Source organism: Papio anubis, chromosome 14 (assembly GCF_008728515.1).
Source record: "Papio anubis isolate 15944 chromosome 14, Panubis1.0, whole genome shotgun sequence".
Lineage (NCBI taxonomy): Eukaryota > Metazoa > Chordata > Mammalia > Primates > Cercopithecidae > Papio > Papio anubis.
Window position 1 is genome coordinate 70,419,806 of NC_044989.1, and position 15,665 is coordinate 70,435,470.

At 43.7% G+C, this 15,665-nt stretch overlaps 1 long non-coding RNA gene across 27 annotated transcripts in view; it reads right to left on the reverse strand.

Moving 5' to 3' along the window:
* The window catches only part of LOC101020273, a 139,981-nt gene that overhangs the window by 94,198 nt on the left and 30,118 nt on the right, over positions 1–15,665 (reverse strand). For 16 of the 27 annotated variants that reach the window (XR_002516718.2, XR_002516717.2, XR_002516720.2 and 13 more), the window contains exon 4: positions 7,673–7,775. This is a non-coding gene — a long non-coding RNA (uncharacterized LOC101020273). Of the gene's footprint in view, positions 1–1,885; positions 3,428–4,997; positions 5,654–5,933; positions 6,707–7,328; positions 7,344–7,672; positions 7,776–10,191; positions 10,258–15,665 lie in introns of those variants that run through there. The other 11 variants (XR_004178306.1, XR_002516732.2, XR_001894250.3 and 8 more) reach the window with 9 other exon arrangements.

A 15,665-nucleotide genomic window follows, 5' to 3' on the forward strand; every position in this document is an offset into this window, starting at 1 on the left:
TCTACCGCACTCCAGCCTGGGTGGCAGAGTGAGACTCTGTCTCAAAGAAAAAAAAAAAAAAAAAAAGTTGTATGTCTTAATCACAGGGACTATCTTCACAGCTTCTGGATCAGCTATTTTGGCTCCACAAAATTAGTGCACAAGGAGGAACTGTACCTTTGCATGGACACCTCAAGTGCTTTGTCATTGCTTCTGGCATGGCTTATTTTGCTTTCCGGTAAAGCTCTTAGCATAGCTCATTGGGAAATTGAGACCAGAAGTTGTCCGTGACCACCAGCCACGAAGGAAATGCCCTACCCTTGTTGCCACTGGTGGCCTCTTTTGCGCCACCATTTTGCATCATTTCTCGGAAGCTGTGCCTCCCCCCTTCTAAGATCTGTGACAGTCTTGTCTGAGGACATCACAGTAAACCACAGACCCAAAGGTCCAGCACTCCTGGTTACATTCTAGCTGTCAGCAGCTCTCCACACAACACTGTGCCTCCATCCGAACGCACTGGTGGGAAATCTGTCTACTCAGCATACCCTCTTTGGGGGTCATGGGCCTCCATAACCATCACCCTCAGCTGCTTGTTTCTTCTCAGACAAAACTGCGAAGGAAACCAAGTATTTCTTTAGGGACCCAGCATCTCCCTTCAAGGCCTTCATCTCAAACTCATTGGCGTCTCCTTCCTGTCCCTACAACTAGGAGCACAGTGCCTTCTCCTCTCTATCCCTTCCTCAGTCTAGTTCTCAGAAATCAATCTTATAAACTCATTCACACTTCCACTTAACATGACCAAGATGTTTCACAATCAAAACCCTTCCTGGAGTCTCATTTTTAACAGGGTCTCAAAGATTTAAATCAAGACAAAGAAATTTCAATTGTGGGATTCCAAGCAATAGCAAACAGCCAGGGCAAGTTTTTGAGGGGCAGGACACATTCTTGGTGCCTGAAATTATACCACTTGACAGACCAGCTCTTTGTATTCCATCACCTGACACCTTCAAGCCATCTCTTCTGCTAGCCCAGGGGCCAGGATCCCTGAATGTGTGCCAGCACCCACTGCTATCTGTCTCCCTTGGAAAAGAAAAAAAGAGACACACATAATTTTTTGTTTGTTTGTTTTTTGAGACGGAGTTTCACTCTTGTTGCCCAGGCTAGAGTGCAATGACACGGTCTCGGCTCATGGCAACCACTGCCTCCCGGGTTCAGGCGATTCTCCTGCCACAGCCTCCCAAGTGGCTGGGATTACAGACATGAGCCACCACGCCCAGCTAATTTTGTATTTTTAGTAGAGACAGGGTTTCTCCATGTCAGTCAGGCTCGTCTCAAAGTACAACATCAGGTAATCCGCCCGCCTCGGCCTCCCAAAGTGCTGGGATTACAGATGTGAGCCACTGCGCCTGGCCGAGACACCTCTTATTTACTCACTAATCATTCAATGTTAACAGTCACACAACAGGTGCCACCAGCTCCAGTACATGCAATAACACACCACACCCTCACCTCTAGCCCCATCACAGCTGACTTTGTGAGCCACATCAACAGATTTTATGTAGATGATAGGACAGAGCCACTTTAGTAGCAAACCAATTACCAGTGGTGTTTTGACACGTGTGGCCTACACTGTGATGAAGAACAAAGACTTCTTGAAATCCTCACCTACAGCCAATTGGTATCTTTCCCACATATGTTGTTGCAGCATCTCTATATATAGAATCTAGTACTCTATAAACAGAATGTTCTAGCTAAACACGTACCAACAAGCAAAATCGCGAGGTAGGTAAAGACGGCATCTCATCACCCTTCTTTCTCCCACCCTTTCCTAAATCTCACCAGGGACAGAAAAGCTCTGTGAAAACAGCATGGGTTTTGGCGTTGTACAGACTTGAGGAGAAATAAATCCTAGCTCAGCCCTTTTATTAGCTGTGTGACCTTGGACAAGTTATATAACTTCTTTTTCAGCTTGCTCACGTGCAAAAAATGGGAATACTTTATTGGTTTGTACTACAATTAAATTACATATGAAAGCATCTAATACGTGCCTGGCTCTCAACGGACACAAGTTTCTGTTATCCATCTAAACTATCATGTACCTGGTATCCTCAAGCTATCAAAGCCAATGTGTGTGCCCCACACAAATCTTCCTTTTCTTTCCTAAACCCTATTGAAGCTGCCATCCCCTACAAGAGCTGATCTAATCACACTGTTAAAAGGAATGCAATTCTGATGAAATGAATTCAAGTAAAAAACATAAACAACATTGCTGGGTTTCTATACTAACTCTGGGTTGGGGGGTATTTCTGCATTTAAAAAAGAAGCCTGGTTGGGAGGCCGAGGCAGGTGGATCAATTGAGGTCAGGAGTTCGAGACAAGCCTGGCCAACATGGCGAAACCCCATCTCTACTAAAAAACAAAAATTAGCCAGGCATGATGGCACACACCTATAATTTCAGCTACTTGGGAAGCTGAGGTGAGAGAATCACTTAAACCCAGAGGCAGAGGTTGCAGTGAGCCAAGATCACACCACTGCACTCCAAGCTGGGCGACAGAGCGAGACTCTAAAAAAGAAGCCTGGAAATTCAAATGAGAGGCAGGATGTGCAATGGTGAGGTTCTCCTAAAGGACAAGAGACCAGTATTCACCTTTTCCACTGCAAGCACAGCCTCTTTTCACTCTCTCTGCGGAAGATGAGAAACCAATCCGAGCTACAGAACATCAGCTCAGATTGCTGAATGTCACACCTCAAATCAACAGCAGGTCCAGAATAGAACTTGGAGCCTTGGCTACCCCTCCTGCTCTAGTCAGCACATGTCACTTCCTTACCCAGGAAGTTATGGTGTTGTTTTTTTGTTTTCCCTAGGAGGTTTCCAACACTATTTTAAACTCTTTGGACTCAAAGCAACAGGATTTGACTATGGTCACAGCCTTGAAACTGTGTGTGGGAGGCCTGGACCTTACTTCTAGCATCACACCTTTTTTAAATGGTCTCAACAAGGCCCAGATTAATACAGGTGGTACAATGAACCTATGTCTTGACTTGTCTCTTAGTGATCCAGGAAGGAGGATCACAGAGAAATGTCTAGGTTTTCCACATACAGGATCACAGAAGCAGATTATTCGGGCTAAAATCAGCCTAAGTATAATCATGTGACACATGTGCTATGCTGACTATAAATCACAATTCAGCATGGGAATTCTCATTATTAGGTACTTTTTGGCAGTATGTATGTTCTCCTTTGACTTTCCTGGCAAGACCCTAGTAAGCCAAGGGCACTAGCTCAGGCTAGGGTCTGAGAAGCCAAACACCCTTGGGGGAGGGAGGGTGGTAGAAAAGGCTGGCTGGCAGCTTCAGCAGGTGGTATAAAGGGGAACTGAAGGTGAAGTCTAGGGTGAGGGAAGGACTGGTCCAGGCAGGATTACTCAACAGCATGTGCTCAGGGAACTGGCAAAACAAGAACAACAACAACAAATATTTTAAGTTATTTTATATTTATCAAAGTGGTAACCATGGTAAAAATCAGAATTTTGCTGCATTTTCTTTACATTTTGCTAGGTTTCTTTATACTTATTTTGCATTTACACTGTTTTTAAAATACATACTGAGGGATGAAAGTATGAGGGACATCATAATTTTTCTATTGCTTAAGACTGTTAAACAAATTCTTAATCTGGCCTCTAACTTCAGGAACAAGCAAGGAAAGCCAAGAGTTTGAACTTTCCAGGTCAATATTCATTTCTTCATTCAATAAATATTTCTTGAGGGATTAGTAAGTATCAGGCCTTTGCTCAGTCCTGGGATGCAGCAGCAAACAAGAGATGTGGTTCCCAGAGTTCAGTTTACTGAGAGTGGGTAAGAACAAGAACAGGATCTAAAGCCAAAAGTCTTATTGGAAAAGAGGCAAGATTCCACAGCCAGCAATGAAATGCCAATAGAAAAGCCCAGGGGCAGGCAAGAAGCTATTCAGGGAGATGAGCTGGTTCAGAAAATGGTCTCATCCCCTCACTCACTTTGACAGGGGAGACAGCCACTGTGGTAGGTTGAATTCATCAATGTAAGTGCCCTCACAGCCAATGCCACCATGAAACTGCCCCTTCTCTGTTCACAGCCATGTAACTATAAGCTATGTGCAAGATCTTGAAAGCTCCAAAGAAAAACACAAGATTTGAATTGTCTACTGACAGAAATTCTAGAAGGTATACTACGCCAGAAGTGGGAAGTACAAAACCAACTGCCAGAGGCAGCTGGGGGATCCTCCCCCGACATTGTCACTACACTTCTCTGACACTGCACGAAAAGTAAAAATAAAGACAGAATAGGAAAGGGAAAATAAAGGGGAGCGGGGAAGAGGGATTGAAGAAGAGATCGGGTGAGACGGTCAGGCTACAGTCAGAAGCCTCGTGAGAGGAGTTTCCGATTTACGGTATGAAGCAGGCAAGACATGAAGAAAGGCTATGGCCTGATGTGTTAGAAAAATGAGTCACGGGCCAGGTGTGGTGGCTCATGCCTGTAATCCCAGCACTTTGGGAGGCTGAGGCAGGTGGATCACAAGGTCAAGAGATCGAGACCATCCTGGCCAACACAGTGAAATGCCATCTCTACTAAAAATACAAAACTTAGGTGGGCGTGGCAGCATGTGCCTGTAATCCCAGCTACTCAAGAGGCCAAGGCAGGAGAATTGCTTAAACCCAGGAGGCGGAGGTTGCAGTGAGCCGAGATTGCGCCACAGCACTCCAGCCTGGTGACAGAACGAGACTCTGTCTCCAAAAAAAAAAAGGGGGGCTGAGCAGGGTCGCTCACCCCTGTAATCCCAGCACTTTGGGAGGCCGAGGTGGGCGGATCATGAAGTCAGGAGATTGAGACCATCCTGGCTAACACGTTGAAACCCCATCTCCACTAAAAAAGCCGGGCGTGGTGGCAGGCGCCTGTAGTCCCATCAGGAGGCCGAGGCAGGAGAATGGCGTGAACCTGGGAGGCAGAGGTTGCAGTGAGCTGAGATCGCGCCACTGCACTCCAGCCTGGGCGACAGTGCGAAACTCTGTCTCAAAAAAAAAAAAAAAAAGAAAAGAAAAAAGAAAAATGAGTCATTCCAGCAGCTCAGCTCCAGCACAGTCAGAACGTGATGGCCATGGTAAAGGTGGAGAGCCAACAACAGCAACAGCAGGAGGTACAGAATCTATGCACAGCCAGCACAGTAGGGGCCTACAGAGATCTCAAAGTGTTTGACTTCTCTGGGCCTCAGTTTCCTTTATCTGAAAATGAAGATGGTAAGAGTGTACATTAATTACCTAGGACTGCCATAAAACTACCACAAACTACATGGCTTAAAACAACAGAAATTTATTCTCTCGCAGTTCAGGAAGCTACAAGTCTGAAATCCAGGTGTCAGTAGGGCCATGCTCCCTCTGAAGGCCCTAGGGAAGAATCCCTCCTTGTCTCTTCTAGTTTCTGGTGGTCGCTGGCAATCCTTGGAGGGCTGCAGCCATTCCTTAGCTGGCAGCAGCATAACTGCAATCTCTGCCTCCATCTTCATGTGGCCATCTTCCGTCTGTGTCTCTCTCTTCTTATGACAACACCAGTCACTAGACTAGGACTTCCCAGTTAAACTTCATCTCAACTTGATTATGTGTGCAAGGACCGTATTTCCAACTAAGATCACATTCATAGGTTCTGGGGCAACATGAATTTTGGGGGATACTATTCAATTCGGTACAGAGCACCAACCTCCTAAGAAGTTTATACATGTAAGGTATTATACTTAGGACCATGACTGGCACACAATATGTGTTGTGTAAAGGTTGGCTACTCTTCTTCAACATCTCTGGCAGGTAGCTGTTGCCAAAAGGGTATGTAGGTGTGTTCTGTTATGTAAGAATCACCCTCCCTCCATTTTGAGTCAGAGGCAAGAAACTGAATGAAACTAGAGTTCTGAAATAAGCAGATTAGGGCAGAGCTAGAGCACACATTTATTACCATTCAGTACCCCTTATCAATATCCTAGCAATATTCTCAGGTTGGAGTGAAAAAATACCCGCTACAAGCACTTGTTTTTTGAACAACATAGACTTTATCATTCCAAATGAACAATGGCCCTTCAAAGCAGTCCCCTTGTTAGGATCTGCCTTGGAAGACCCTTCAGAGCCAGCCAAGAAGCTGCAGCAGAGAGACAACAGTCTCGTAACTTACAATTCAGACTGTGAGTTCTGATCCCAAACTGTTTTACATGGTATATTCACCCCATGGTTTGGTAATGAAATGACCTTTGGCTGTATCCAAACATTAAATCCATTCTCTGAGATGGAGATTTGCTATTTCTGAGGATGTGATATTCAAAATAACAAGCCACTTTCAAATTAGGGAAGAGGAGAACAGATTAAAGGCTCCTGCTCTTACTTCTCCTTCTTTAATGAATGAATTTGGGACAGCTACCCAACTGAAAAAAATACATAAGGCGGGGCGCGGTGGCTCACGCCTGTAATCCCAGCACTTTCGGAGGCCGAGGCGGGCAGATCACAAGGTCAGAAGTTCGAGACCAGCCTGGCCAACATAGTGAAACCCAGTCTCTACTAAAAATACAAAAGTTAGCCTGGAATGGTGGCACGTGCCTGTAGTCCCAGGTACTTGCAAGGCTGAGGCAGGAGAATCGCTTGAACCTGGGAAGCAGAGGTTGTGGTGAGCCGAGAACACGCCACTGCACTCCAGCCTAGGCAACAGTGAGTGAGACTTCGTCAAAAAAAAAGAAAAGAAAAAAGAAATACAGCCAGATTCCAACCACTCTCTTCATATCAAAATAAATACCAGATGGATCAAAGATTTAAATTTAAAGATAAAAGATTTAAACACACAGAGTACTCAAAAAGAACAAGTAACTATTTTTATAATTTTGAGGTGGGGAAGCATGCTTTTTCTAAACATTGGTCTAGTAGCAGGAAAAATTATAAGGGAAGAGATTTTCTGACTACCTAAAAATGTAAAATTTGCATACAGAAAAAAAGCTGCATGAACAAAGTTGAAAGGAAATGACAAAATGGGAACAATTCTGTATTATATATGATAGTCAACACGTTAAGTCTTACAAATAAAAAAAAATTATTGGAAAAAATGTGCAGGCAAGGTGCAGTGCTTCACACCTGTAACCCCCAATGCTTTGAGAGCCCAAGGCAGGAGGAGAACTTCAGTCTAAAGTTCAAGATCAGTCTGGGCTGCAATAACCCATCTCTAAAAAAAAAAAAAAAAAATTAGCCGGGTGTGGCAGCAGGCACCTGTAGTCCCAGCTGCTCACGAGGCTGAGGCAGGAAGATCTCTTGAGCCCAGGAGTTCAAGGCTACAGTGAGCTATGATTGCACCACTGCACTCCAGCCTAGACAACAAACCAAGACCCTGTCTCTAAGAGGAAAAAAAAAAAAATTCAAAAGTCATGAATAACTGATTTAAAGAAAAAATAGAAAGGTCCAAAATACATCTGAAAATTCAACTTTAATATTCAAATAAATGAAAATTAAATCATACTTATTGAGTGCTATGTTTCAGTTACTATTTATTCTAAGCATTTTACTTGGATTTATTCCTCACAATAACCCTATAAAATAAGTGCTATCATTACCTCACAATAACCCTATAAAACAGGCTCTATCATTATGCCTACTTTATCACGATGAAATTGAAGGACAGAGAAGGTAAATGACTTACCTAAGGTCACCCAGTTAGTAAATGGCTGAGTCAGAATTCATCCCCTAGCAGGCTGGCTCCAAAGTCACATTCTTAACCACTGTGGTACAAGACCATGTCTTACCTGTTAGATGAAGAAGACAAAAAATACAACACCCAATGTTATCAAAAGCATGGGAAAACAGGCAATCTCATGTGCTGCTAATATAAGTTTACATTCTTAAGGGTAGTTTGGCTCCATGAATTGACATTTTAAATATGCATACCTTTTAACTCAGCAGGTGAATTTCTTGGAATTCATCCTGAAGAGATAGTGCACAAGCATGTAGAGATGTATATATCAAGTGTTTATCACAGAATGCTCACAATAATCAAAATATTGCAAATAAAAAGCCCAGTAAGTATACCAAATGTCCAACAAATTCATTCACTCAACAAATATTTATTGAGCATCAATGATGTACCAGGAACTGTTCTCAATACCAGGTATAGAGCATGGATAAAAGAAAAAAGGGCCAGGCATGGTGGCTGACGCCTGTAATCCCAGCACTTTGAGAGGCTGAGGAGGGAGGATTGCTTGAACCTACAAGTTTGAGACCAGCCTGGGCCACACAGTGAGACCCCCATCATTAGAAAACATTTTTTAAAATAGCTGGGCGAAGCAGCACATGCCTGTAGTCCCAATTACTTGAGAGGCTGAGGTAAGAGGATCACTTAAGCTCAGGAGATGGAAGTTGCAGTGAGTCGAGATCATGCCACTGCACTCTAGTGTGGGTGACAGAGCGAGACCCTGTCTCCAAAAAAAGGGGGAGAAACACTCATTCTATGATACAGAATGGGATGCTGCCTGATTCTAGCATAATAAAACAATCTTTAAAATAAAAATCCCCGTCTTCATGGAGCTTATATTCTAATGGAGGGAAGTTAGGCAATAAGCAAATAAATGAGAAGAGTATATATCAGGTGATGCTAAATGCTATAGAGAAAAATACAGAAGGGAAGAGAGATAAGGAAGAAAGGGGGATTGTTATCTTGTTAAGGGAGTCAAAGAAGACCCCATTGATAACAGGTAAAACAAATGGATTAAATATTAGAGAATAATAGCAGTATGATATATCCACTCACTGAACTATAATTCAGCCCTTTTTTCTGTATTTATTGACATGAAAATGTCCTCAATCAAGTGAAATCAAGTGAAAAAAGATGGTAAGACAGTAACAAGGTATGACTCCACTGATATAAAATTACATGTATATATATGCTCATATTCCAACTGGGAGAGTGGACCAACATCTAACAGGATTAATACTGAGTAAGGGTCCAGGCTGAGTGCCAGGCAACAGGATAAGCAGTATGTTTGTTCACACACCCATTCACTGATCCTCCTCCCAATACCTATACTTTGCTCCAGGAAGAATTTAAGGACAGCAAATCTACACACCCCCTCAAGTTCTTTATTTCTCTCATCCTTTCTCTCTTCTTCCCAGAAGCCAGGCCAGTGACAGTGTGAAAAACGTACATAAAAAGGATGGAAGGAAACCTCTACAGAATCTGGATGGGATTCCTCTTATTTCAACACATAGGAAACAGGTCCTGGGAAGCACAACTCCTCCCTGCACACCTGCAGGATTTGAAGCAAGCCTACCTGACTCAGATTCCCTATTTTATCCCCTACTAAACCCAAGATGCCCTGCAGGGACAGCTGGGAGCAAGCCTGGCTCATCATATGGAGGTGACAGGCCACAGGAAGCCAGAGCTCTACCCTTGGTACACAAGGCCTGTATCTTTCTATGAGCAGAAATGACAGAGTCAAATCGTTTTTGGCCCCTACCCTGTCCTCTCATCCATGCCTGTACTCATAAGCTATCCTGGCTAAGTTAATTCATGCTCAACCCCCCATATTCACCGCCTTGCCCAGTTACCCCAGAGATTCACAGATTTCCCCAGTAAGAGACTAAGTGCCTACCAAGAAAGCTGCCTAGAGTGACCAGACATGTTAGTGTGATTCAAACATTTCCAGTCTTGGGTGAGGGTAGCCAGGGTTCAGATCTATCTGCTCTTAGATATGCAGAAGCAGACTACACTTCTTGTTTGACCATAAAGCCACAAACAAGGAACTGGAAACTTCCCAAAGGCGAAATCCACATTGTTGTTGCCTGTATCTTTAGCCTGGGGTAGGGGGGGTATAGGCACATGAGTGGAGGCAGGGCACCCAGGGAAAGACTCAACTACTTCAAAACATTTCTCACATACTGTCACCTTTTGGACACCAACTATAAGCCAGGCTCTGTGTTAAGTGCTTTCATATACTACTGACAAAAAAAGCAAAATCACTTTTATCAAATATTCCTACTACGTGCTACTGAATTTAAGATGCCAAAAGCACATTCAGGTCCCGCTGCCCTGCCGATAGTTAAATATTCAGGCTTGATGTTAAGCAGAGGATAGAAACCTGAGATTCTCTCCTCAGGGTTATCACAGAAGTGTACATACTATCAAGTCAGATTCTTCAGGCTCCAATCTGGCTCCAGCTCTCTTACCTGTGCTTTCAGCAGGAAACATCACAAACACTCATGTACACATCTCAAGTCCCCAACACACTTGGTCTGCAAGTGGAAGAAATTTCCTGCTAGAAATGGGTACCACATGAGGTAGAAAAAACCAAAAGTAATCACACTTCTTCAGCAGAGGAACCTCTTTCTCTCTCCACTTTCATCTCTGCCAAATATGTATTTATTGAACAACTCATATTATGCTCATCACTACAGGATATAAGATGCCTCCTGCCTTCAAAAATTTACTCCATTAGGGAAAACAAAATCAACACATAGGAAGCATGTCATAAAAATAAGAGGACTCGCCGGGCACAGTGGTTCATGCCTGTAATTCCAGCACTTTGGGAAGCTGAGGCGGGTGGATCACAAGGTCAGGAGTTCAAGATCAGCCTGGCCAAAATGGTGAAACCTCGTCTCTACTAAATATACAAAAATTAGCCAGGCATGGTGGCAGGCGCCTGTAATCCCACCTACTCAGGAGGCTGAGGCAGGAGAATCGCTTGAACCTGGGAGGTGGAGGTTGCAGTGAGCTAGTATCGTACCACTGCACTACAGCCTGGGTGACAGAGTGAGACTTCATCTCAAAAAAATAAAAAAAATAAATAAATAAGAGGGCTCCAGTATTTCTAGTGCATGGAACAGGAAAAAAGAGATGCTGGTAAAACAAATGGAAAAGTATGTAAAATAAGACAAATGGTGGGATGTCCTGGTATATATAGCTATCTTCAATTTCAAATAACCACATCTCCCCTTTTTGGTTCCATTCCTAGTAGAGTGATATTTTACTTCAAGAAAAATCTCCAATACAAACTTCTGAGACATAAAGTTGGGGATCATTCACAAGGCAAAAAGGAGTCTCCTCTTTGCTGTAAAGTTAACTAAGATATGATTTAACTACCCCTCAAACTATCCCTGTATCATACATACATACATACATATACATACAATGTTTATACCCAACTTTTCAGGATCACATTTATAAGGTGAAGCAAAGTAGTTTTAAAAAGTATTCAGGACAGGCGAGGTGGCTCACGCCTATAATCCCAGCACTTTGGGAGGCCGAGACAGGTGGATCACCTGAGGTCAGGAGTTTGAGACCAGCCTGGCCAACATGGTGAAACCCTGTCTCTATTAAAAATACGAAAATTAGCCAGGCATGGTGGCACACGCCTGTAATTCCAGCTACTCAGGAGGCTGAGGCAGGAGAATCACTGGAACCCGGGAGGCAGAGGCTGCAGTGAGCAGAGACCGCACCACTGAACTCTGAACGCCACTGGGCAACAGAGCAAGACTCTGTCTCAAAAAAAAAGAAAAAGACACGTGCACATGTGTGTTTATTGCAGCACTATTTACAATAGCAAAGACATGGAACCAACACAAATGCCCATCAATGATAGACTGGATAAAGAAAATATGGTACATATACACCATGGAATACTATGCAGCCATAAAAAGGAATGAGATCACGTCCTTTGCAGGGGCATGGATGAAGCTGGAAGTCATCATCCTCAGCAAACTAACACAGGAACATAATACCAAACACCACATGTTCTCACTCGTAAGTGGGAGCTGAACATTGAGAACACATGGACACAGAGAGGGGAATAACACACACCAGGGCTGCTGGGGGGTGGGAGGTGGGGGGTGAGGGGAGGGAACTTAGAGGACAGGTCAATAGGTGCAGCAAACCACCATGGCACACATACACCTATGTAACAAACCTGCACGTTCTACACATGTATCCAGTTCTGGTTTTTTTGTTTTTTAGAATAAAGAAAAAAAAATTTTATAAAGGCAATGTATCAGGTTGGGTGTGATAGCACATGCCTGTAATCCTGACACTTGGGAGGCCAAGACGGGAGGATTGCTTGAGGCGAGGAGTTCAAGACCAGCCTGGGCAACATAGCAAGAAGACTCTGTCTCTACAAAAAAATTAAAAATTAAAAAATAAAGTATTTTAAAAGGCAATGTATTGATGAAGAATGGCTAAACTATGATGCATACATAAAATGGAATATTATTCGGCCTTAAACTGGAAAGAAATCCTATCACATGTTACACCATGGATGAACCCTAACACATGCTAAGTAAAATAAGCCCATCACACACACAAAAATACTGTATGACTCTATTTATATGAGGTAGTGAAGTATTCAAATTCATAGAAACAGAAAGTAGAATGGTGGTACCAGAGAGAAAGGAGGGGTAGGGCAAGTAGAGTTGTTGTTTAATGGGTACAGAGTTTCAGTTTTGCAAGATGAAGTAGTTCTGGAGATCTGTTGCACAAAATGTGAATATACCTAAGACTACTAAAACGTAAAGACTTAAAAATGGTTAAAATGGCAAATTTTATGTTTGTTTTTTACTATTTCTCATACACTTAAAAATGGTTAAGAAGGTAAATTTTATGTGTCTGTTTTTTACCACAACTGCTTTTTTTTTTTTGAGACGGAGTCTTGCTCTGTCACACAGGCTGGAGTGCAGTGGCGCGATCTCAGCTCCCTGCCACTGCAACCTTCACCTCCTGGGTTCAAGTGATTCTCCTGTCTCAGCCTCCCAAGTAGCTAGGATTATAGGTGTGCGCCACCTCACCCAGCTAATTTTTTTTGTATTTTTAGTAGCAACTGGGTTTTGCCATGTTGGGCAGGCTGGTCTTGAACTCCTGACAAGGTGATCCACCCGCCTCAGCCTCCCAAAGTGCTAGGATTACAGGCATAAGCCATCGTGCCCAGCTCACAATTACTCTTTTTAAAAAGGTAATGTTCATATGGGGGAAAAAAAATTCAGCAACAGAGAAGGATATTAAAAAACAAAAAGGCCAGGCATGGTGGCTCATGCCTATAATCCCAGCACTTTGGGAGGCCAAGGCAGGTGGATTGCTTGAGTTCACGTGTTCTAGACCAGCCTGGGCAACATGGCAAAACCCCATATCTATTGAAAAAAAAAAAAGAAAGAAGAAAAAAGAAAACTTTCAGAAACAGTATGGGTATATAACAAGTATACAGAGTTTCTCCTCTTTTTACATACAAATGCTAACACTAGTACACTAGCCATAAAAACTATTCTGCACGTTAGTTTTCTCTTAATGACAGATCTTGGAGATTGTTCCATACCAGCGTGTTTGTGTATATCTGTGCAATTTTTCTTTTTCCTGCAACCAACCATCCATCCTTTTTTTTTTTTTTTTTTTTTTGAGACAGGATCTTGCTCTGTTGCCCGGGCTGGAGTGCAATGGGATGATCTTGGCTCACTGCAACCTCCGCCTCCCAGGTTCCAGCAACTCTCTTGCTGCAGCCTCCCAAGTAGCTGGGATTACAGGCATGCACCACCACGTCCAGCTAATTACTGTATTTTTAGTAGAGATGGGGTTTCACCATGTTGGCCAGGCTGGTCTTGAACTCTTGACCTCAAGTGATTCACTGGCCTCGGCCTCCCAAAATGTTGGGATTATAGGCATGAGCCACCGCACCCAGCCAGTAAAAAGGTTTTTTTGGTTTTTTTTGGTTTCTTTGGTTTTTTTTTTTAGAGGGAGTCTTGCTCTGTGGCCAGGCTGAAGTGTAGTGGCACAATCTCGGCTCACTGCAACCTCCGCCTCAAGTTCAAGCAATTCTCCCGCCTCAGCCTCCCGAGTAGCTGGGACTACAGGTGAGTGCCACCACACCCAGCTAATTTTTTGTATTTTTAGTAGAGACAGGGTTTCACCATGTTGGCCAGGATGGTCTTGACCTCTTGACCTTGTGATCTGCCCGCCTCAGCCTCCAAAAGGCTGGGATTACAGGCGTGAGCCACCATGGCCGGCCAGTAAAATGTATTTTTAAAGCAAAACATATTAAGGACTTTGCAGATCAATTTTGCACAGCTTTTCCTTCAACAAATATGTTCAGGCCAGGCATGGTGGCTCATGCCTGTAATCCCAGCACTTTGAGAGGCCGAGGCGAGAGGACTGCTTGAGCCCAGTTCAAGACCAACATGGGCAACATAGATCCCACCTCTGCAAAAAAAGAAATTAGCCAGGCATGGTGGCTCAAGCCTGCAGTCCTAGCTACATGGGAGGGTGAGGTGAGAGGATCACTGCCGCTTGGGAGGTTGAGGCTGCAGTGAGTGGAGACTGCACCACTGCACTCCAGCCTGGGTGACAGTGCTAGCTAGACCCTGACTCCAAAAAAAAAAAAAGTTCAGATTTCACTCTTTATATATCCTCCAGGAAAACTGAGTTAATGATTGATATTTTCTTTGGTTTGACTTGAGTAACATTTTCATCTCAGCTCATTTCTTTTTTTTTTTTTCTTCTTTTGAGATGGGGTCTTGCTCTGTTGCCCCGCCTGGAGTACAGTGGCACCATCTCTGCTGTCCTGGCATCCCAAAGTGCTGGGATTACAGGTGTCAGCCAACGCACCTGGCCAAGCTTATTTCTACTAGGCTGTATGTGTTGGCTTTATCAGTACCACAAGGAATCGTGGATACGATCAAGGAAATACATGAAATACACATCATCCTTTCAATGCTATGGTCACTCTTTACACTCTGCTGTCTTTATCAATGGCTTGTCAAAAGTATTCATTTTATTGTGTTTAACTCTGAGGAAATTGAGTCTCACTCTGTCACCCAGGCTGCAGTTAACCTCCACCTCTTGGGTTCAAGCAACCTTTACCTCCCAGGTTCAACCAATTCTCCTGCCTCAGCCTCCCAAGTAGCTGGGACTACAGGCACGCGGCACTGCACCCAGCTAATTTTTGTATTTTTTGTAGAGAGAGTGTTTTGCCATGTGGGCCAGGCTGGTCTGGAACTCTTGGCCTCAAGTGATCGCCTGCGTCAGCCTACCAAAGTGCTGCAATTACAGGTGTTAAGTACAGGTGTAAGCCACCGTGCCCGGACTCTGCAGAAATTTTTTTTTGAGACAAAGTCTTGCTCTTGTCTCCCAGGCTGGAGTGCAATGGCATGATCTTGGCTCATTGCAACCTCCACCTCCCAGGTTCAAGTGATTCTCCTGCCTCAGCCTCCTGAGTAGCTGAGATTACAGGCGTCTGCCACCATGCCCGGCTAATTTTTGTATTTGTAGTAGAGACGGGGTTTCACCATGTTGGCCAGGCTGGTCTTGAACTCCTGACCCCAGGTGATCTGCCCGCCTCGGCCTCCCAAAATGCTGGGATTACAGGCATGAGCCACCACACCTGGCCAGAAATTTTTTTTAAGTTTTGTTACCCAACTAATTTTTTTTTAAAGCACCTCTTTCACTTCAGTGTCTCTCAGTCTGCTGACTGATTTTCTCTTTTTTTATGGTAAATTGAATTTTTTTTTTTTAATTATACTTTAAGTTCTGGGATACATGTGCAGAACATGCAGGTTTGTTGCCTAGGTATGCACACTGGTTTTCTTTGAGGGAGCATAGTGAGGCAGAAATGAGGGCTCCTTAGATACATCGGGGTTCAAATATCAGTTCTGCCATTTCCAAGTTAATT